Genomic DNA, 22,860 nt, shown 5'->3' with positions numbered 1-22,860 from the left:
ATGTCTCTACCACAGCGAATTCTTCTACAGCCACTTGCGAACCCCCACGCCTACCAGACCCAAAGCCACAATTTCCATCGCTCCTGACTACATTCACCATCAATGGCACCGAAGCTCTCAAAACCCAACACTAGAGCCTCCTGGAAGTGAATCATACTAGCGAATTGAACTAGATATTCCCTTAATATCAGTAGATCAATTATCCATTCTTGTCCACCTCCACTCCACATGAACTCCTTTAATTGTTGAGGGATTAAACCGAGATTTTCCATCCTAGATTCTGCGAATTCCTATTTCCAATACATGAAATTAATTTTTGATGCATGTGAAACCAGTAGCTTCATGCGTGCATGGCACTCGACCATGTACCATGCCGCGATCAGCAAGGAGAACTCGCTGCCATCTGCCATCAACATTACTCCACGTCCCTTCATTTCATTATGCCCCACAATCCACCTTGCACCCAATCTTCATTGCCTTATAAGTGCGCCCCCTAGAGGCCCCCTCTGACCCCCAGTGAACCATAGGGGGGTTATTCACCATTGCTTGATATTATTTAACATTAATTCCTCCCACCAAGGGAGGTTGCCTCATTTTCCAAGTTGTCCACCTCTTTATTATTATCACAGAGGATATGGAAGTATTCCTTGGAGGAGAAATTGTTCAGAATATCTCAAATTCTGGAAAGGATTAGCCAAAAAAATTCTTTGGGATTGGACCCTTTAATGAGAAATTGAATAGTGAGCAAGGAGTCTCCCAAGATAAGAATATTGTTGACCTCTTTTGCTTTGGCAATGACTAAGCCTTGAAGCAACCCATATGTTTCCGCCTGATTATTCGATCTGGTTCCCAAGGCCCAAGTGTAACTGGCTTCTATTATTCCCTCAACACTAATCAAAATCCCTCCTCCTCCTACCGCCCCTTACAATGTCTAAAATGTTGAAATAAAATAATAGACAACTTTGTAAAAATAAAAAATCAACAAATAAATAAATAAAATAATATATATATATATATATATATTACAATCAATAATAAACTAACTAAATACAATAAAAATCTAAAATCTAAAAATAAAAAGTATAAATAATTAAAAAGAATATATATGTGTGTGTGTGTGTGTGTGTGTGTGTGTGTTCAAAATTATATTAACTAATAAATCAATTCATTAAAACAAGAAGAGGATCAGACAATTTTTGGATCGGAGCTCTACTGTCCGCGCGCGCTCTTCTGAGACTGCTTCTGCGCTCCAACTTCGCGGCCGCCTGGGCCTTGGCCTCCTGGCATGGCCCCTTCGGATCCTCCTCTGGAGGGAGTCGACCCTCAACGAGCTTTTTCAGATTTGGTGAAATCCCTTCCATCGCAACGCCCCAGGCCTGCTCTCTCAAGATTTATTAAGAAATTGGATGTTCTCCAGGAAGTTCAGTTACCTCCAGTCCTGCCTCGCATGGCGGCTTTGTCTCTTGTTGAAAAGGGTCTCATAGGTCAATTTACAGGCCTTTGGCCTTCTCCTAGAACTGTTCAAAAATGGGTTGAAAGAAATTGGTCTGACAAAATTCAAGGGAAAATATCCATTAGGTTTTGTGGGAAAGGGTATTACACATTCCACTTTGAATCCAAAGAGGATAAGGATTTAATTTTCAGAAATGGGCCCTATTTCATGGACTCCAGGGGCCTCTACCTCAACAAATGGACCCCAGACTTTGACCCTGAACTGGATGTCCCCAGTGCTGTTCTGGTTTGGGTCCGTCTCCCTCATCTCCCTCTCCACTGCTGGGGAGATGAGTCTGTTCAAGCCATCGGGAACGCAGTTGGCAAATATATTGATCGTAGTGAACCGAAAGATAACATGCAGGCCTGCGCAAGGATTTGTGTCGAAGTGGGTCTTGGCAAAGGGCTTCCCGAAGCAATAAAACTGAAAGTGGACGAATGGAGCCATGTCTAGTAGCTATATTACGAGCAGATACCATTTAAATGTAAGGTCTGTCATGAATACGGACACTTTGCCAATAGATGTTCTAAACTTGTTGATGCAGAGAGCGGCGAACAAGAAGGCCAATGGGAAACTGTCAAAAAGAAGAAGTCTGCCCCATTAACCAAGCCTCCCTTGGAGTCTGATCCTCCTGCTCCCTTTGCATCGCGACCCTCTTCTTCCTCCCCTTCTTTATCTGCCCACCCCCCTCCTGATCCGCCCCTCCCCTCCTCTTCTAATCCCTTTCTAGTCCTTTCTTCCCTTGAACCTCCTTCCGAGGACCCCTCCCTGCCCCCCTTGATCCTATCCGAGCCTTCTGATCCTCCCCCCTCCCAGATCATCTCATCGCAGGCTTCCCTTGAACCCTCTCTTTCCAGGATAACCAGAAGCTCCTCTAAAGACCATGGAACTTCCAGCAACACTTATAAGAAACCTGGACCTGGTAGAAAATCAGCCAAGCAGCATAGGGACGAGAACGCTCAGAAAGACATAGCTATGGGAACACAAACCCCAATAGAATCTTTCATCCTGGGGCATCAAGGGAAAGAGACAAATTACAAAGATCAAGAGAGGCGAGCACCTCTCCGCACGCCAAATATCCAATGATGAAAATTCTATCTTGGAACAGCAGGGGTTTAGGGCACCCCTCCAAAGTCTTAGCCCTCAGAGATTTAATACATAGTGAAAAGCCAAAAATTTTATTGATTCAGGAGACAAAACAAGACCAGCAAGAAATGAGAAGAATAATAAATCAGCAGAAACAATACAAAGGATGCACCAGTGATTCAAGAGGAGCTTCCAGAGGAATTGCCACCCTCTGGGATCATAGTAAATGGAACTGCACTTCAGTAAATCTTCATTAGCATTGGATCAGAACCGCTCTGGACAGCAGAATAGACAACCAAACTGTAATCATCTATAATGTTTACGCCCCCAACCATTACAGAGAAAAGGAAATTTGTTGGGATGATCTTAAGGCTAGCATCGATGGTGAGTTAAACTTAAATATCATAGTGGCAGGCGACTTCAATCTTGTCTTACATGCCAACGAAAAACGGGGAGGCTGTTTTACTCCAGACCCCTTTAGAGGCCAGTTGGAGACTATCATTCAAGATCATGAACTAGTGGATGTTGCACCTAAAAACTGCAGGTACACTTGGAGCAACCGCAGGCTTGGCATTGGCAATATAATGGAAAGGCTGGACAGGTTTTTAATCAATATTTCGTTTCTTTCCTCCTCCGTAGGTTATGCTAGCATCCTTACCACTTCAACCTCTGATCATTATCCCATAACCCTCACCCTGGAAACTCATTGCCCCCTTGGGCCTATACCGTTTAAATACAGTCCCCTCTGGAATTGGGTTCCAGCTGTCAAAGAAATTGTTCAGGGAACTTGGAATCAGCACGTTGAAGGCTCACCAGGCTTCATTTGGGAAACTAAACAAAGAAGAACCAAACAGGCTATTAAAGAATGGGCAAGAGCTAATTATAAGGAACCTGAGGAGACCAAAAAGAAAATCAAGAATGAATTAGAGAGCATCCAAAGAATGATAGAAGAACATGGCCTCTCTCAGCAGAATATGGAGCAAGAAAGCGTTCTCTATTCACAACTGAGCCACATAAATAGGGAAGAAGAATCCAAATGGTGTTTAAAGTCAAGGCAACTCTGGCTCCAAGGAGGCGATAAAAATACAGCCTTTTTTCACAAACAGGCCATTGCTCGAAAACTCAGGAACAACGTAAGCTCAATCTTGGATAATGAAGGCAACCTGCATAACACCCAAGAGGCCATTAGAAAGGATGCCACTGAATATTACAGATATCTTTTAACTGAAACTAAAGGAGAAGAGGATTATGCCGATTTTCTTCAATACTTACCTAAAGGAATCACTAAGGAGATTAATGACAGCCTGAATAAGGAAATTGATGAGGAGGAAATCAAAAGAACGATTTGGACTCTGAATCCTGATAAGGCTCCTGGGCCTGATGGATTCCCCATTTGTTTCTATAGGGCGTTCTGGGGTTTAATCAAAAAGGATCTGATCAAAATGATCTGATGGATCCAAAGAAAGGGTAAAATAGGAGGTTACACCAATGCCACTTTTCTCGCTCTCATCCCTAAAGAAAATCGGCCCACTTCCTTCTCTCGGTTTAGGCCCATATCCCTCTGCAACTCCTATAAAATTTTGTCCAAAATCTTAGCATCTCGTCTCAAACCCCTCCTCCCCTCTCTGATCTCTGAAAACCAAGGAGGGTTCTTGCCCAACAGGCAAATTACTGATTCTATTCTTCTTATGCAAGAAGCCATTCATTCGAGCCTCTCGAGGAAGGAGAAAGGGTTTATCCTCAAACTTGACCTGGCCAACGCCTTTGATAGAGTTAAGCATTCCTTATAGTTGTTCTAAAAAAGATGGGGTTTGAGTCGCCCTTCATTAGTCTTATCACTGCTTGCATCTCTGGACCCTGGATTTCCCCTCTGGTTAATGGCAGACCGGGTGAAGCCTTTCAATCCTCCCGGGGTCTTAGACAGGGTTGCCCCCTTTCTCCTTATCTCTTTATCCTTATGGCAGAATCCTTCAGTCAAGCTCTAGACTACAACAGAAGAGTGGGTCTCATCACTGGAATCAAATTCGGGAATGGAGCCAAGAACATCAACCACTCACAGTTTGCCGATGATACCTTGCTAATTGGAGGAGCCTCCACTACAATAGCAAGGAGGTTCAAGATTCTTCTTGATCAATTTATGGGGTACTCTGGAGGTTTGGTCAATCAGCTAAAAAGCTGTATATATGGATGGAATGCTTCAAATCAGGTCATCCACAATATTGCAAATATTTTTGGTGTCCCCTGCAATTTGGATTGGACCCATTTCTCTTACCTGGGCATGCCAGTGAGCCTAGGACCTCTAAAGGCAGGAACTTGGGACAGTATCATTGACAAGGTGAAGCAGAAAGTGCAGCAATGGGGATCAATGTGGCTCAACCCAGCAGGCCGCCTCATTCTCCTTAAATCAGGTATTTCTTCTCTTCCCCTCTATCGTTTTTCTCTTTACCAAGCCCCAGCTACCTTTCATCACAAAAAGGAAGTTGTTCTCCGCCATTTCCTATGGCAAGGAGGGAAGAACGACAAAAAGAAATTCAACTTAGTCAATTGGAAACATGTCATTCAAACACAGGATAGAGGAGGTCTCGGTATTAGGTCCCCCAAATTTTTAAATCTAGCCTTTGGAGGGAAGATTGCTTGGAGGCTCATAACTGGTCCCTCTACGTGGTGGCAAAAGGTTCTAGAAACCAAATACTTGAACTTCCCCAGACAGCAGTTACTTGACTCTGATATTCCCAATAGAGACTCTTCAAAAATCTGGCGATTATGTAAAAAAGTTGTTCCGTTCATGACTCAGAATATATCCAAAGTCCCCAGGGGAGGAGCTAGTATTAATATTGGGGCTGATAAAATTCTGGGACAGCAGCCAATAAACAGGCACGAAGAAACCATTCCTATTCTTACTTTTTTCAACAATAGGGGTATCCATTATCTGGACCAAATTTCTAGCTGGGATCCACAGTCTCATATCTGGCTTGGGTGGTCCTTTCCTGTTATCCCCAGTGATCTTAATTCTAGTCTGTCCACTCTGCAGTCTCTCCTTCACAGTAAAGCTCCCATCAAAAAGAATGAGATGGATGGCTTTCGATGGGACTTAACCGGATCGAATTACACTGTCCAAGCAGGCCACCAGCACATCTGCAACAGCACTTTCCCCATGACATTATGGAATCACTGGAGAATGGTTTGGAAGTCAGAGGCCCTTCCAAAAATCAAATTTTTTATATGGGTCCTTCTAAAAGGGAAAATCTTAACAACAGAGAATTTGCAAAAGAGGGGTATCAACGGTCCATCTCGTTGCCCCAACTGCTACGGTGCTGAAGAAACTATGCATCACCTCTTTGTCAAATGTCCCTTTGCTGTTGATTGTTGGAAAAAATTGTCCCTCATTGATAATTTACCTTGGTACTCTCAGCATTCTATAAGGGAAGTGATTCATGTCTGGAAAAAGAGCTATCCTTGGAAAAATAAGAGGAGCAATCTAGTGACGAAAGTATGGAATACTCTCCCCTACACCATGTTATGGAGTATTTGGCTAGCAAGAAACCGGAAAATCTTCAAGAACAAGAGCTCGGCTACAAGAATTATTTGCAATAAGGCTAAGAATCTTGCTCTTGAAACTATTTTTGTCAAAACCAAAGCAACATAGATGTAGCAACGTATAGTGTTCTAAGTCACCCGATTCGTCCTAAACCCCCTACGAATCCCGAATCCAGCGAATCCGACACGATTCGGTCTGGATTCGTGTCCAAATCATATGACACGTCGTGTCCGTTTCCGACACGTCGAATCTGAGGTCGTGTCACGATTTTCAAAAGCGTGTCGCGATTTTGGGACACGTGTCCTGTTTCCAGGACTCGCTAATCTCAGTGTGGGAAAGAAAAGGGCGTGTTTGCTCATTAATATTTTCATTTGGCAAGTGCTTTGTGCTGTTGGCAAGTGATTTGTGCTGTTGCAACAAGGAGTAGAGCATTTTGGCAACTTCATGATCAAGTCTAGGCCCTAGTACTGATACGTTATTCATGGTAATGTTAAATTCTTAAAGTAAAAGTGACATTCTCCTTAATCTTCATTTTCATCCTTTTACTTAAATTTTTAACATTACCATGAAATGACTCAGGATGTTTGAGAGTGGTTCCGGCCTCATTGGATTTCATATGGAGAAAGTAGAATTTTAGATTTCATTCAAAATCCAGCAGACTTATCAATTTTTCAGGATTTTAGGATTGGGGGATTGCAATGTTTCCATTGAATTTTGTCATGTATTAGGTATGGAACTCGTATTTAATCAAGAGCACCAAACCAAGAGCTTCTGAATATGTCGCTCTCGCTCCAATTTTCGCTCCCGCTCCCAAGTAACACTGTTCCTGATGATATGGGTCTGGACACCACTGTTGAGTTGGCATTGGCCAACATGGATCTCAATGATCCAATGCTAGAGCCTGTTAGATTTGATGACTTAGAGGGGTCAACCTCCATACCAGCAGATGCAGAGGCGACTATGGATACAGGGGAGGAGGAGGATGCAGAGGAGAGCGGTGGGGACCATGATGATGGGGACAGTGATGCTGATTCTGATGCTGATTGATGCCTTGAGGCTTGTATACCTGTAGTTGTTTTATATTTTCTATTTCTATTTGCCATTGGCATTGCACCAACACTACCTATGTAACCAGTGTTGCGGGGGAGCGCCCCCCCCCCCTCGCTCCCGCTCCCGCTCCGCGCTCCGGGCGGGAGCGGGTCGGGAGCGCGCTCTCGAAATCGCTCCTGAAAAGGGAGCGATTTCGGGAGCGCGCTCCCTAAAAAAAATTTCGCTCCCTGCCTTTTCGAGAGCGATTTCGGGAGCGTTTTGCCTTTTTTGCATTTTTTTTTTTTGTAGTAATGTTCGAAATGCAATTTTTTTTGAAAGAAACAAATAGTTTTTGAGTGGGGCAACTTAATGATCAAGTCTAGGCCCTAGTATTGATATGCTATTCATGGTAATGTTAAATTCTTAAAGTAAAAGTGACATTTTCTTTAATTTTCATTTTCATCCTTTTACTTAAATTTTTAACATTACCATGAAATGACTCAGGATGTTTGAGAGTGGTTTCGTCCTCATTGGATTTCATATGGAGAAAGTAGAATTTTAGATTTCATTCAAAATCCAGCAGACTTATCAGTTTTTCAGGATTTCAGGATTGGGGGATTGCAATGTTTCCATTGAATTTTGTCATGTATTAGGGTATGGAACTCATATTTAATCAAGAGTACCAATCCCTCTATGTACCTTGATGTTAGTGACATTGGTTGTCAAACTCCTCTATCATGACCCTTCTAAAAATGTACGCATCACTCAAACAAAATCTTGACTTGACATGCTATGCTTTTTCTATCTTATGTTAATGCTTAGAGGGTGATATTAATGACAAAGATCCCTATACAGATACAAAGGTAATGACAAAGATACCTCTGGATATTAATGCTTGGAGGGTGATATTAATGACAAAGATCCTGATTTTGCAACAAGACTAAAAAATTAGACATTTCTCGTGGTGGCAAGAGGCCCAAGCATAAGAAATAGATAATAGATTTACTTCTCTTTTCAATTTCTAGTAGCTTTTATAACTATTGACTCCTTCATATTTATTATGATATCTTTTTAAACAATATATGACAATTTAAGTTTGAAGTTGGCAATTATAACTCATTAGTAATGAATTATGAATATGATGCTTCATGAAAGCTGAAAGTTGTTTCATTTCATTTCATTTTATAACATTTCATTTCATGTTAGATATTATTTGTTGTAATGGTTACACTTAGCTTACAAGTACAACTTTGGTGATCAATGATGATAAATGTTATATATTGAATTTTGAAAGCTTGAAACTTTAAGATTGATGAATCATGAGACTCAATATGTTGTATGTTACTATGTTACTAACTTGCGGACGTGGTTGATGAAGATTATAACTTCTAGATGATTGTTGTTATATGGTTCAATCTATGCTTTTTTATGTTTTTTATATCTAATTCATCATTCTACATGTTTTTGTTGACATATATGTATCAAAAATTAAAAAATATAAAAAATATATATATTTTTAAAAAATCGCTCCGGGATTCGCTCCCAAACAGGGAGCTTCTGAAAATGGTCGCTCCCGCTCCCGCTTCCGCTCCCGCTCCCAAGTAACATTGTATGTAACACATTTTGGTTTGATGACTTAATGAGAAAAGTACAATTGTCAGTGTGTTTATCTTACTATCTTGTAGTTGTAAGTTGTCTTTCAGTTATGAATTATGAATCATGGTTTAAATTTTTAATAGATTTATCATTTATGTGACCAGTACCAGTGACATTTATTTGAATATTGTATGTACTATGCATGCTAATAGCTATAGATGAAGATCTATGTTTGAAATCAATAAATTTGTATCATTAATTAAAATTTGTGTAAGAAATATGATAATATCTAATTTTATATATATATATATATATATATATATATAAAATAATATATAACGTGTCTTGTTCCGGGGGGTCAGCGTGTCCAAATCCGACACCACAAATCTCAAATCCTACGTGTCCTGAATCCCCGTGTCAGGTGACTTAGATAGTGTTGAAGAAAGAAGTTTCATTAGCTACATTCTGGACAAAAATAAGAGCACTCAGAAAGGCAACATGGTGAAGGATCAGCGCAATCAGGAAACCCATTCTTGGAAAATCAGGTTAAAAGAAGAGTTTGCAAATTGGTTACAAAAAAGCAACAACTACTATCTTTTCTTCGACGGAGCATCTAAGTCAAACCCAGGAATCGCTGGAGCAGGGGGATTGATCCTTAATGCTAATGGGGAATGCATCCTCTACTATGAATGGGGTCTAGGGAATATATCTAATAACAGGGCAGAAGCGTTGGCCCTTTATCAGGGGCTAACTCAGCTCAGCAGATTAGGAATAAGAACTGCAAAGATCTTCGGAGATTCTTCGGTTGTTATTAACCTTATGGTTCAACAGAAAGAGTCGCCCAATGTTCTCCTACAGCAGGTCATTCGGAGATGTCAACTCTTGCACCAGACAATGGGTAACCTGCAGTATCATCACATCCTTCGTACTCTCAATAAGCAAGCTGACAGGCACGCCAACAAGGCTTGCGAAAGGACAACAGGCAGCTTATGTTGCAATGCCGAGGAGATTCAACAGCCTTTGCCATGATCTGAATCAATTTACCCTGCATCAAATCGGATAGTTCTGACAGAAAGGAGTGGATTCAGATTTTCCAGATATACAACAAGATCATTATCCGCATAGGGATTTGGCACATATATGATCTCCCTAAAACTCTGTTCACATTCAGTAATCTCGTCGTTTTCTATCTTATCATTCTCGACTATCTGGCTTCTCAGGACAGCCTCCTGGTCTTCCCGCGTCTTTCTCCAGATTCCCTCTCATTCCCCATGTTTGGCCCTCATCCCCCCCGCCCTTCTTTATATTATCCCTCCCTCTTCCTTTTCTCAGCGCCCTTCCTCCTGTTTGCTCCTCTGTGCAATCACTCTCGACATAATCTTCCTGCCTCTGTTTTGCGTTGGATCCCTACTGACCGAGCTGTAGTTTTTGTCTCCTCTTCTGTCCGAACCCTCAAGCTGTTTGCCTCTTTCCGTTTTCTTATCCTCTCCTTCCTAACTTCTTCAATGGCTCGCAATGAGGATTGCTTGCACTATTCGGATCTTCACGCAGAACTGGAAGAAATTAGAGCCCAGCAGAATATATTAGACAATCAACAAAAGATTTTAGATGCAAAAATCGACAACCAAAACCGCATCATCAACGACAAGTATAGAGCAGAAATCGATCTGTTCCTGCACAGGGTCTCTTCTCTTCATGAGCAATTCAACCATCTGTCTAACAGGTGCAGCCATGCGGAAGAGTCCATAGCGATTCTGAAATACATGATTGACAAGCGCAACAACGCAGCCCCAAGCTCTTCAAGCACCAAGCAAATTGATGGGGATGAAAAGCCAGAGGAATCCGCAGCAAGGCATATTAGTCACATTAACATAGATTAGATATGTTTTGCAAATGTCAGTTTTTGTTGCTTCAATTTGTAAGAGTCTATTTTTGTCTAGAATTTCTCAAAACCTAAACAAGCAGGATTAAGGAGAAAATTATATTTTGTAACTCCACCGATCCTGGTTTACCTCAGCACTTAATGTACCTTAGGAGTCCAAACTCCCTTCTTTTTTTCAGATATTAATACAGCAACCAACTTTGTAAAAAAAAAAAAACAATAAGAGGATCATTTTATTAAAAGTCAAACAAACAATATGGCCCAAAAACAAATTATTTATTAAAGAAAAAGTTTATAACGAGGTCAAAAAATAAATAAATTAATACAATAACAACTAAATCTTAATAAACTAATAAATAAATACATAAAATAATAAAATATCGCAATAAAATGATGAAGAGAACCAATGTATCAAGAATTAATCTCTCTCTCTCTCTCTCTCTCTCTTTCTATACACACACATATATATAATAAAGACTATGAGAATCCATAATTCTAAGGAAATTAGAAAAGTAAAAGAAAGCCTACCAAGAAATAATAGAATGGGGAAATGAGTCCTAAAATTCCATGTAATGATATGAAAACTTTGAAAAAAGAGGGAGGTAAAATTAAAGAATGATAGGAATTAATAAAATAAAACATCCTTAAGGAAAATATTATTAAAGGTTTAAGGAATCTTGTGCTTCCTCAAGATCTTAGCAATTTTGTCAGTGGTCCCATGAATAAAGGGAAGATGTACCCCAAAAGTCCAATCTTTGGGTTCTTTCTTTATCCTAGAATCTTTTGCTGCTTAAGGAAAGCCTTTATAGAGAAATCATCTAAAAATATTACAAAATATGGCAATCCTGCAAAATAAACTATAGGGTATGGTCCCCAAACCTCTTAATGGATATAATCTATAACATCTTTACTAATATAACTTCTTGCTTTAAACTTTTATCTACAATGCTCTCCAAAAATACAATGTTTGCAAAATTTCAAATTTAGAGATTTTAAATCCAGCGGTAATTTGTGGTTCATCAATATCTGTAGCCCTTTCTCACTCAGATGACCCAGTCCTTGATGCCATCAACGAGTTATTTCATTCGCCTCCTCATATACCATTGTTGCTACATTTATTTGAGTACAAAGGTTTCCAGACTTTGTAGCCTTCATAACCACCAAAGTGCCTTACACACCTTTACAGCTCCACCTTGACTTATCCATTTGTAACCTCTAAAATCTAAAACTCCCAAATAAATTAAATCATTCTTTAGTTTAGGCATATGTCTAAATTCTATGAATATCCTTGCAATACCACCAACCATTTTAATCTTAATGCATCCAACCCCAATAGTCATACAAGAAACATTATTTCCCATAAGAACAATACCACCATCAACAACTCAATAAGAATAAAACCAACTTCTATGTGGACACATGCGATGTGAAGCACCATAATCTAATAACCATTCTTCATAGTATTATGGGACATTACAAATAGATAAAACTTCATCAACCATACCTAGACTTCATTCAACCAATTTTGTTTCCTTTTTGGAGTCTTCCTTGGATTCCTAGCCCTTGGAACAATCTTTCTTGAGATCCCCTGATTTATTACAGTACCAACATTTTAGTTTGCCCTTCTTGCCTTTCGACTTTGATCTTGATGTACCTCTCAACTTCTCCCTTTTTTCTCTGGATCAACCCCTAGCCACCATTGCTTCTTGTGTGTAGGCTTATATACTAGATTTCCTCTGCACCTCAAACAACAATGCTCCCACAACAAAATCATAGTCAAGATTATCAATTGTACTAAACCTAAACGAAGGGACTAAGTGGTCCCAAGATTCAGTCAATGAACACAATAGTGCAATTGCCTTATCTTCCTCGTTTATTTTTACATACATACTAGTTACTGACATTTAAAAGTATTAAATACATTCAAATGATCAGCAATTTTGGTACCTTCTTTCATTTGTAGACTATACAATTGCCTCCTCAAGTAGATTCAAATTGTAAGGATTTTCTTATATATAGACTCTCCATTCTACTACATAAGTTTGTTGTTGTTTCTTCTCCAATAATATTAAAACAAATATCATCTACAAACATAATTGAATAGTGTTGAGAGCGCTTGCATCTAAATCTTCCCATTCCTCATCTATCATACTCAGATTTCTTCCTCTTGCCATCCAATGCCTTATTAAGTCCTTGTTGTACCTTTTGTAATTTGAAGTTATTCTTTCCATTGAACTTCTCCACCTCAAACTTTGCATTCATTATTTTCGCCATATTTGGAAAAAAAAAAACTAAAATATGTGTATATATATTAACCACAAAACCAAACTCTATGGCCTCTACCAGACTCAACCTCTATGAATCTAGAGAAATAAATTACAAACCTATATATATATATATAGAGAGAGAGAGAGAGAGACCCATTTCCTTCGTGTTTGCATAGCCAACTCGGGTCGCTCCTTTGTGATTGCTCAACCAATAGCTATGTCTGACCTCTTCCACAAAAAAATACCTCGGATTGAAAAGACATCTAGGGTTGTCTTGTCAACTTTTTATCTGTTTCCCTTGATCTCTATTTATATTTTATCCTTTCTCCTTCCTCTCTCAAGCTTCTTGTCCTGATGATGGATTCTAGTATGGTCTTGAAACGTCGACTCGAAATTCAAATGTGGAGCATACTCTGGACTTTTCTTCTTCAAATCCTACCCACAAAAATATACATTCCTTTATCACTCCTCTAATCAAACTTTGCTACGCTATAAACAAAACTTCTACATGGGCAATGCTCCACATGCCTACAAGTTGATGGAAACGCAAAGGCAAGATGCACCATGGGCCACTACATGTCGACTTGCTCCTCTTCTTCTACACATGATGCACAAACTTGGCCCCCTCACCTTGGCTCTAAAAAGGCTTATTTGTAATAACAAACTTGAATAAAATACTAGTTGTAGAGAATAATGACACAAAGATAACAATGAATCACTCAAACCAAAAATATTTACATGGTAAAACACTGACAGTGTATCAAGGAAACCACAAGGTATCAATACTATATAGATCAAGAAACAAGATTACAATCATATTATATCTCTTTGAATGCATAGATATATCTAAATTGGCAATGTTACATGAAGTGCCCCTCATTATACGAATAACCAAAAATTTACGTGACGAAAATTTTGGTTTTTACAATATCATTTTCTATTAATTGTTGTCACGATGACAATACCCACTATGTTAGCCACCATGAGACCTCTCAAACCCACATTCATCATTAGATCCATCTAAGCAACTCCAAAACAATCATATTGCACCATTTGAAAGAACTTGCTAAGGATTTGTTCATGGCGAGCTTAAGACCCTAAGTCACCCTCAATCTTCCAAAGCTACAAAGGATCTGTGGAGGTTTTTCCTAGATTTGCAAGTGATGCATGTCGAGTAATCCATGGTGAAGATGGGAGTGAAAACAACCTCCTCCCATGAGAAAATGGAACAACCTGATCTTGACAAGATTTTAGGCAAAGAAGCGAAAGATTTTCAAACTATTTCGTTGAATCTGCAACAACAAATATCCTTCCTGCAAATACACAAGCTTTGAGAAGAAAGTGAGAAAGATCCCAAAGGTGAAAATCTCCACCTCATCACCAAGGTATAAAGGCCTTATTTTTGCCAAACAAACAAAAAAAATTGATTGGAAAGTTTATGGGGCAGTGACAAAGGCACAAGCTTCTTCAGCTCTCGCTGGAAGAATCTGTGTACCCACATATGAAGGGTTCAGTCAATTTGCTCCTTTGTGGAAGAGGGTATAAAGCTTTCCTCTTTGAGCTAAAGGAAGATTGGGATTTCGTTTTCTGAAGTTAATCAACAGGCAACTGATTTTAAACCAGAGTAAAACATCCCTAGGGTTGTTTTACTCTGGGTCCACCTCCCTTATCGTCCTTTAATTTTGTGGGACATTCTGACATTCCAGCTTTTTGGTAAAAGCTATGGAATGTTATCGGACAGCAGTGTCTAGGCCTCTAAGGCCTGTGAATACTTCTGTGCAAGAAATATGCACAGAAGGGGACCTGTCAAAGAGGCTTCCAAAGGGAATAAGGGCAGAATGAAATAGAGGAAAGTTACTGAAAGTGGAAATGGGATGAATGGGATGAGAGATAGCCTAAGGGATAGGATAGAAATGTTCGATACGATAATATGAGACAAATTTATCATTGTCCAACAAATGATCACAAATAGGTCAATGTGACTGCTATGTACAATAGTATTACTACCCTCTGGAAGGAAGCAGGGGTCAACGTGACTGCTATGTACAATAGTATTACTACCCTCTGGAAGCACAGGGGTCACTCCTATATAAAACCTAAAACAGTTCTAATCTCTGCTCGTCAGAAATGATAGGGCCGTTGGCAAAACTTAAGTGACATATGGGCAGACCAGGTTTTTCAATGCTGGATCCCCAAATGACGCAAACTGATGGGATTGAAATCACTGACTCCTCCTACCGCCCAGGGTACGGAGCAAACTCTCGTCCTCGGATCGATCTCAATCTAAGGAATGTTCAAGGTGAAGAGGAAATATGGTTGTTATACAGAAATTTTACAATCTTTATCTATCAACTAGCATGCTTTAAATGTATGAAACTTCAATGTGGCATGAAATGCAATTCTGGTTGACAGCAAGAACTAAAAAATGCAAATTAAAGACAGCAGAAATTTCAGTGTCAGATGTGATCTTGACTACTACAATCACCTTCCGACTATTACGAGGAACTGCATAAATTGTACTTGATAAATAAATTCTTTGGATATTTTGGCAGCCGATCAACGACCTCTGCTTTAAAAAATTATTAGGGAGAGGGGGATAGGAAAAAAAAAAATGGGGGGAACTGACCTCTTTGGACCTCCTTGGAGGAGCTGGTAGGGTGAGATAAAGTTGATAGTGACCTCGGAGGGAATGGAGCCGGGGACTCAAGGGCGCAGTTTCGTGAATTTCAATATCGTCTTCAGAGGATCAAGGTTGGGCACCACCTTCTTCCAACGAGCGAGGAAGTCTTCCTCCTCCTACCCTTGCAGCAGAGGCTGATGCAGAAAACACAACGCGCTGCGGCGATGTGATTAATGGCTTACAAACCCCTTTGTATCAAAACCCTAAAAAGTATCAAGAACATTCTGTATCGGTTACCTTTCTCCTCCCGTCCTCCGGATGGGAGTTTTGGCAATCGTTTCCAACATTATTCCTCTTCCCCTTTGGAGTTCTTAGTATTCTAGTTTATTCTCCCGCTAAGAGAACCTAATTTAAATTTGATGGAAATACCCCTTAGGGCTCCCTCACCTTTTCACGGATATGAGCAAGATTATGGGTTCTACTTCCTAGCTACGTCATGTTGACGAAGACCCTTCCTCTTATGGGTTTTCCTTAGTGAGATGGTAGGTGGACGGATTGCTCTAGTTTGGATCGAGCAACGCTAAAGGAGACCCATAAGAGGAAGGTTAAAGTCCAACAAAAGAAGAGTGATTAGAGGAAGCCCTCGTGAAAAGGGGTGGAAAATGTTCATTTATGTTGGGTGGTTGTTGTTTTTTTTTTCCCTAAATTATGATAGTGTATTGATGTCAATCATGTTAATAGAGGAGAGGCTTGTTGATGTCACGTAGGCCAAAGCCAATCACATTGACACTAATCTAATGGACATTGGAATCATGAGTAGGTTAAACACTATGCATGAATGACAATCACTAAGGTAGCCAACCACTTACAATCAACCGATACAGGAAGTTGAACCACTATAATTGTCTCTTATTGTGGCTTCAATGTTCAAGGAGGGTTAAAACTACAAGAAAGAGTTATTTGAAGTTTGAGCAATTACACCTAGATCTAATCAATTTAGCATGTTGCTCCAGTTAACTAAAAACTAGATATGGAGTAGTGGTGTTGCTCATCATTGGTTACTAAAAACATTCTCTCTCAGTAAGCTTGAAGATTTGTTGATAGTTCACATGTGCATCACCTAATTGGGTTTGTACTTTTTTATATCAATAAAGAGAATAGACGTTTCATACTTCATGAAGGCTTTTTCTAATTACAAATCAATGTTATGTTCTTTTCATGTAAAGAACATGATTGTTGTTGGTGTATAATGAGTAATGAGTTTGTTAATTGTCATCTTTTTAAGCCATTGGTGACAAAGGAGGGCATCGTGATTATGTGTTAGTTTTCAACCTTTACAGCACTATAGGGTTCTTTGTGATTCATTGGTGGATTGCCTACTTAGTCTAAAACGAGCTTGAAACAGATTGGATAAGACAACTAACCAATGAATCATCATGTGACTTTGAATATTTGATTAGAAAACAATAAAGGGTATTTGAAGGGTAAGATAAATTGATTATGATAATTGAAAATTGCTCAATAAGTTTTAAAAACCATGCTTTCAAAGAAGTAAACCTTGGATTATATCAAGGGAATAGAAAACATTTCCAATAAATTGGAACTTTGAGGTGATTTTATCAGTTATTTATGTCAAAACCAACAACTTAAGCTCAGTCATTTAATCAATCTTCATAAATAGCACCCTCAATGTTACTACTTTTTAAAACTTATATGAAGGTGCCTCAAAGAGAAATCCAAGATGAGAAAGAGTAGGTGGCATTATCTATACTAGGGGAGACAAGTCCATCGTTTATTATTCCCAAAACATTTGCATATCAACAAATAGACATGTTGAATTTTCAACCCATCAATATGGACTCTAGACAACGCCTAACATGCAAATTGGTTTTCTTTGCAATTTGGAGCAGACAAGGAGAATATTATTAAAAATATTGGAATATATTGTGTACGGAAGAGGTGACTAGAAGGTCTTTTGGCATTAACAATTGTCTTAAACACTAGGAATCATTAAAATTTATGGGAAAGTCAAAAAACACTATCATGAGTAAGTGATCCAAGTTGGATTGAGAATGAAATGAAAGAACATAATATTGCAAATATGCCAAAAGATGTAGTATTGAAAATATAATATTATATTAAAAATCAATTTCCATTAATGAATCAACCAGTGCAAAACATTATAATGTACAAAATGATACAAAGTGAGAATAGTGATAACTTATCTCTATGAAGAGATGTAATGGCTACACTCATTCACGAATTGTCTATACCCAAAAAGCCTATGATTTAAAAACCTTGACTCTGGGCATTGGGGTAGCAAAAACAATGTAGCCTTGGGGAACCTAGTTGTTATTTCAACTTCCTCGAGATAACTTTTGCATACAAACTCTATTTTGAGTGTTCTTTGGATTGTTACAAAGATTATTTTGAGCTTTGTCAGTTCAACATGCCTAGCTATCATTAATGGGAAAATTGTCAGAAATTCCAAAAACACATGGCAAGGGCCCCAAAAATGTATTGGAGTTCAGGACCTACAATCTATTGTGAACATGAAAAAGGTTTAGGACAACTTTTAAACAATAAAAAATGTGAATGGACACTTGGATCAATTATTCTCTTTTAGGAAATTATGTTCCCCATTGTGACAAGTTCCTATATTAGATGAAGAAACTTTTATTAAACCTAGTTATTTGTAAATTAGTTGCCCTAACAAACTACTTGCCTTATTGTGATGAGTCAAACATGTTTTACATTATGATGTTAAGTGTTCTCCCTATTGGCTTCCATGATTTAGTCCACCATAGACTACTCAATGTGGTTGAGGTTGAGATTCATATGGGCTAAGTGTTTTACCACATATGAGATGTTCAATAGAGGCGAGAAGTATGGTCGAAGCAACTCCAAATAAAAAACAAGATGTAAGTTGAGGGAGGGTGAAAATTTCAATTCAAAAACATTCTCACCCATAACCTTGGTGAGAATGTAAGGATTGTATTAAAGTGGTGTTGTGACTTGTACAACAACCCCTATTATTGTATATGCTTAATAAAATGATGGGGACCTTACTGAACTTTTCTCATGTATTCTTTGTTCAAGGAAAAATTATTTATAGCTTTGAAGTTTCTTATTTAAAGTATTTTAGTGTTTATGGTTCGATTTTATATTATTAAAGGGTTAAGCATGTTAGGGAATAATAATACTATGACTTGAGTCCTTGGTAATAATAAAAATCTCAAAGGTTTGAAGCCCCAAAACCCTAATATTCCTTTCTCTAAAGTGATCCAAGGCTTTCATGCTAAATAACATGAATAGGTCTTGTTAGCACTCAATCTAGCTTCTTATCTTGTAGGGTTTCCCCCTTAAAGGCCTGTTAGATTTGTTAGTCATCAACCCTTATCGGGTTTCATCAATGTTGGGGATTACATAATGTTCATTATGAACAAAATACTTGTTACCCTAACTTCCTAAAATCCTCATAAACTTATAACATTTGATCTTATGGCACATGACAATAAATTGTTCAACAAAGAACAATCATTATCTAGATCTATCAATATTGGTAGGAAAGCCCATAAACGAACAACCCAATCTCCCAATAAACTCTATCATTTGATTACCCAATATCCAAAAGATGTTGAACTATAGATGTTTGATGATAAGTTCTCCATTAGTCAATAGACATTATCAAGGTATGTTAGTATGGGAGTTTTTGTTGATGGTTGTTTGATGTATTGCCCAACACCTAATGGCTTGATAGGTCGATCAACGACTATATAAACTTTCCCATTGAATTTTTCAATTTTAGAAATTGTCATGTCTACATTAAATTATATGGAAATTTGAACTTTAATGTGCAAGCTATGAATTCAATGAATCCCGTAGTAATTAAATTTGGTCATGAAATCTTTGTCTAAACAAAGTTGAGCATATTTTTATTTCATCCTATTTTTTACCATTCATTTTGAGTTAGTATAACAATTCATTTTGCACTTCAAAACAATCTTTTACCATTTCCTATTGTCGGAGGATAACACAAAGGCTAACTCTGGTTAGTATTGATATTAGTTGAAATTTTGATTTCATATGTTAATTTCATTCTGACTCTTTTATTTTGCGCAAATTTTAAACAAATAATATAATGAAGAAAGGGACAAAGTGTCGAGATTGCAAATGTATCAAATAGGATTACAACGTGTCGACCCAGAGTCACGCTATCACAAATAATAAAGGTTGCAAGTGATAGTGAAGAGGAGAGGTCATTCCACCGAATCGCATAGATGGAATGCAAAGATCGTAGAAATATTAAATGCAGTGAGATCATACCTTGAGAGAAACCAACAATATATGGCAATCTTATTATTGCGTGAGATAACCAAGAATGCCAAGATCTACAAAATACGTGTTTATTTCCCTCAAAATTCATAGATGTGATGCCATGAAATTACGAATTGAATTCCATAGATAAATGAGGGTGGTTGTGCTTGAGATTTAAGGAGAGGTCCAAAGGAAATAACATAGAAGTTAGTGAGTTGTTGTTGTTCAGATGTTGTTGCTCATACTAGATAGTTATAAAGCCATGAAATGACAAATCATGGGGGGATGTGACATTTTGGAAGAAAATTCACACTATCGTGGATACTGTAAATTATAGTCACGACTAAAAGGAAAGATCAAAGGACGAGAAGGGCTTACATATTTCTATAGAGTTATTTAAAATTGATTTTGTTTTCTTAGAGGTTGAAAATCATTGTACTATGATTTGATATTATTATCAATTTTTTAAGATAGTATTGGAAAACTCAAAATTATTTGGTAATTTTTTACTTAAATGAATAGAAATGTAACACCCCCGGTCAAAAATCCATGTAATAAAGTTAATAAAGGCAAAATAATAACCATGGTCATGGGATACGTATTCCAAGTTGAATGTTGGGCAAAAAAATAGTGATGGGGATCGCTTGTGATTAATTAATGGCTATGGAATTTTTTTTTTTTAAATAGAACGGGTATCTTTTTCATTAGATAAACTGGAAACGGGCCAGGTCCCATACAATCTTGGAGAGCAAGCTCTCGGAAATGTTCATCATTTTGACCTAAAGAAGGACCCTATTGCTACCAACATTATTTACAAACAAGCTTTGAACATAGCTTATACTATAGACCTTTCAAAAAACTCCACCATATTCTATAGACCGACAAAACATATATATATAACTTAAAAGGAAACTTCTACCTGCTGCTACCAGGATCGATTTCTCCCAAGGCCTCGTTTGCAGTCGTAACCAATTCTTCAACATCGCCATCCCCAGGTTCCAGGTCCCGAATTGCAACGCCCGCAACACCTTCAGCTTGAGGGATAGATTCGTCCCCAAATCCGAAGACTTCTTTCAACACCCTGACTGTGGTTGTCTCAAATTTGACTTCAATGTTCTCCACCTTGTGACCCAGACTCATCACGTATGTACATAGACTCTCCATAGTTTTCTGTAGTAATTCCATGTCTTTACCAAGACCCGACAACTGGGCATACAGAACCGCCATATTCTCATTAATTTCTTTTATCACATGCTTGTAGGAGCTATCAACCATGTCCTCTAAATTCTCGTTGCGACCTGACCCAGCTTCGCCACCACTTCCATTGCTAGTAGATGTCATTTTCTTGGCGATTCTACCCTAAACTGACAAGATCCTATGATTAACCATCCGCAACCAGTTGCTATAAATAATAGTCTGGTTCATCCCGACATTCATTCCCGTTTTATCTTTCATTAATGAGAATCAATTCAGCATCGTGGTGTAACAATTACCCTCCACCTCCTTCACCGTCGAAACAAGCCTGGAGCGAATTGCAATGGTACCTGCCCAGCCCACGAATGGAACTATATTAAATATCTAGGTAAATAATCGAGGACACATCTCCCACCTGTCACAGATCATGGCCTTCGAACTCCAACTATCACACATGTTCCATAACTTCCTACCAATCGCCCCTGCTCCCAACGCACTACAGAAGGCCATCGGGAAGATGACCTTAATAACTGTCAAATTTATGTGTTGCAGACCCATACCCCAGTTGTACTGCATCGGTCTGAAATATTTATATCGTATCAAGGGATGTGACATATTCCAACGGAGTGGTTAATTCGTAAGGAGCCTTGCTCTAAAGCCACCCTGACATTGGCTTACGCATCCGCCACATGGTTGTTTGCCCGCAACACATGGAACATTTTAACATTTTCAAACTTTTTTAAAAGATAATTTATCCTAATAATGATTGGGGAGGATTCAAATTCGAGGAGGTTCTCATTCTCGGTGAGCCTCAAACATTTTTGGATTACCGTCATAGAATCACCAATGATTATCAAGTTCCTGATACCCTTAGAGACGTTGATGTTTAAACCCTGCCAAAGAGAAAGAGCTTTTGCTTGATTGTTCGTGGTGTTGCCTAGTCCCCATGCGAACTTTAATTATATCTTTTCTTCGAGGTTTACTATCACCCCTCCCACTCTAGCCTCCCCAGGGTTACCTTTCGAAGCTCCATCAAAATACAGTTGGACCTTACCGATATTTCTTTGCCATTCTACAAAATCTTCCCCTTTCAGTCTGATACAGAAGGGAGGGACGACATGAGACTTTGATAATGGGGCTTGGGAGTTAGAAGAGGAGATTTTGAGCCACTCTTTTTCATTGATAGATAAATCCTTCATATCCGAGACTTCAAATCCCCTGGAAGATATAACCTCAAAGAGAAGCGTCATTCCTTTAATTGTTGTGGTTTCTGGATTATAACACTTATCATGAAAGATTGCCTGATTTTGGCAGAGCCAAATAGACCAACATAGGTATTTGGGAATTTCCATCAAGCATCACCTTAAAAGATAGTTCAAGGGATAGGGAAATTTATGCTTACACTAAATAAACATCTCATTCCAATCCTCAGCAATGGGGGACGGCCATGAACAAGGGATGCTAATGCAAATATTTAGGTATCCACGGCAAAGGGGTATTGATAAAAAAGATGCTTGATAGTTTCCTCTGAATTAACACACAACACACATCGGGAGGGGTCGTCAATGTTCCTTTTCCGTAAGTTTTCCATCATTAGGATTTTCTCATGAACCATTTCCCAACAGAATATATTAATCTTAGGGAGCCCATCACCGTTCCAAATCTTTCCCCAAATTTTAGATGGAATTCTTGATTAAGAGAGCATAACCATCTTTGACTGAATAATTTTTGGATTTCCCACCCAACCAAGCACGGTTGTCTAATTTGTTTGTTATGATAAAAGCGAACCATTTTAGACTATTAATCATGGAATTCCAATGCTTTAGCAGGTGAGTGGGC

The 22,860-nt window shown here is 38.6% G+C and overlaps 1 long non-coding RNA gene across 1 annotated transcript in view; it reads right to left on the bottom strand.

The window, feature by feature from the left end:
- LOC149233701 (uncharacterized) overlaps positions 1-16,062 on the bottom strand; it is a 39,185-nt gene extending 23,123 nt beyond the window's left edge. Inside the window, exon 1 of the long non-coding RNA XR_016248243.1 lies at positions 15,517-16,062. This is a non-coding gene — a long non-coding RNA (uncharacterized LOC149233701). The remainder of the gene's footprint in view (positions 1-15,516) is intronic.
- Positions 16,063-22,860: the final 6,798 nt, after the last annotated feature.

This window comes from Pinus tabuliformis, chromosome J (genome assembly GCF_031772625.1).
Source record: "Pinus tabuliformis cultivar Carrire ecotype Pingquan chromosome J, CPIR1, whole genome shotgun sequence".
Lineage (NCBI taxonomy): Eukaryota > Viridiplantae > Streptophyta > Pinopsida > Pinales > Pinaceae > Pinus > Pinus tabuliformis.
This window is presented reverse-complemented; position numbering and strand designations above follow the sequence as displayed.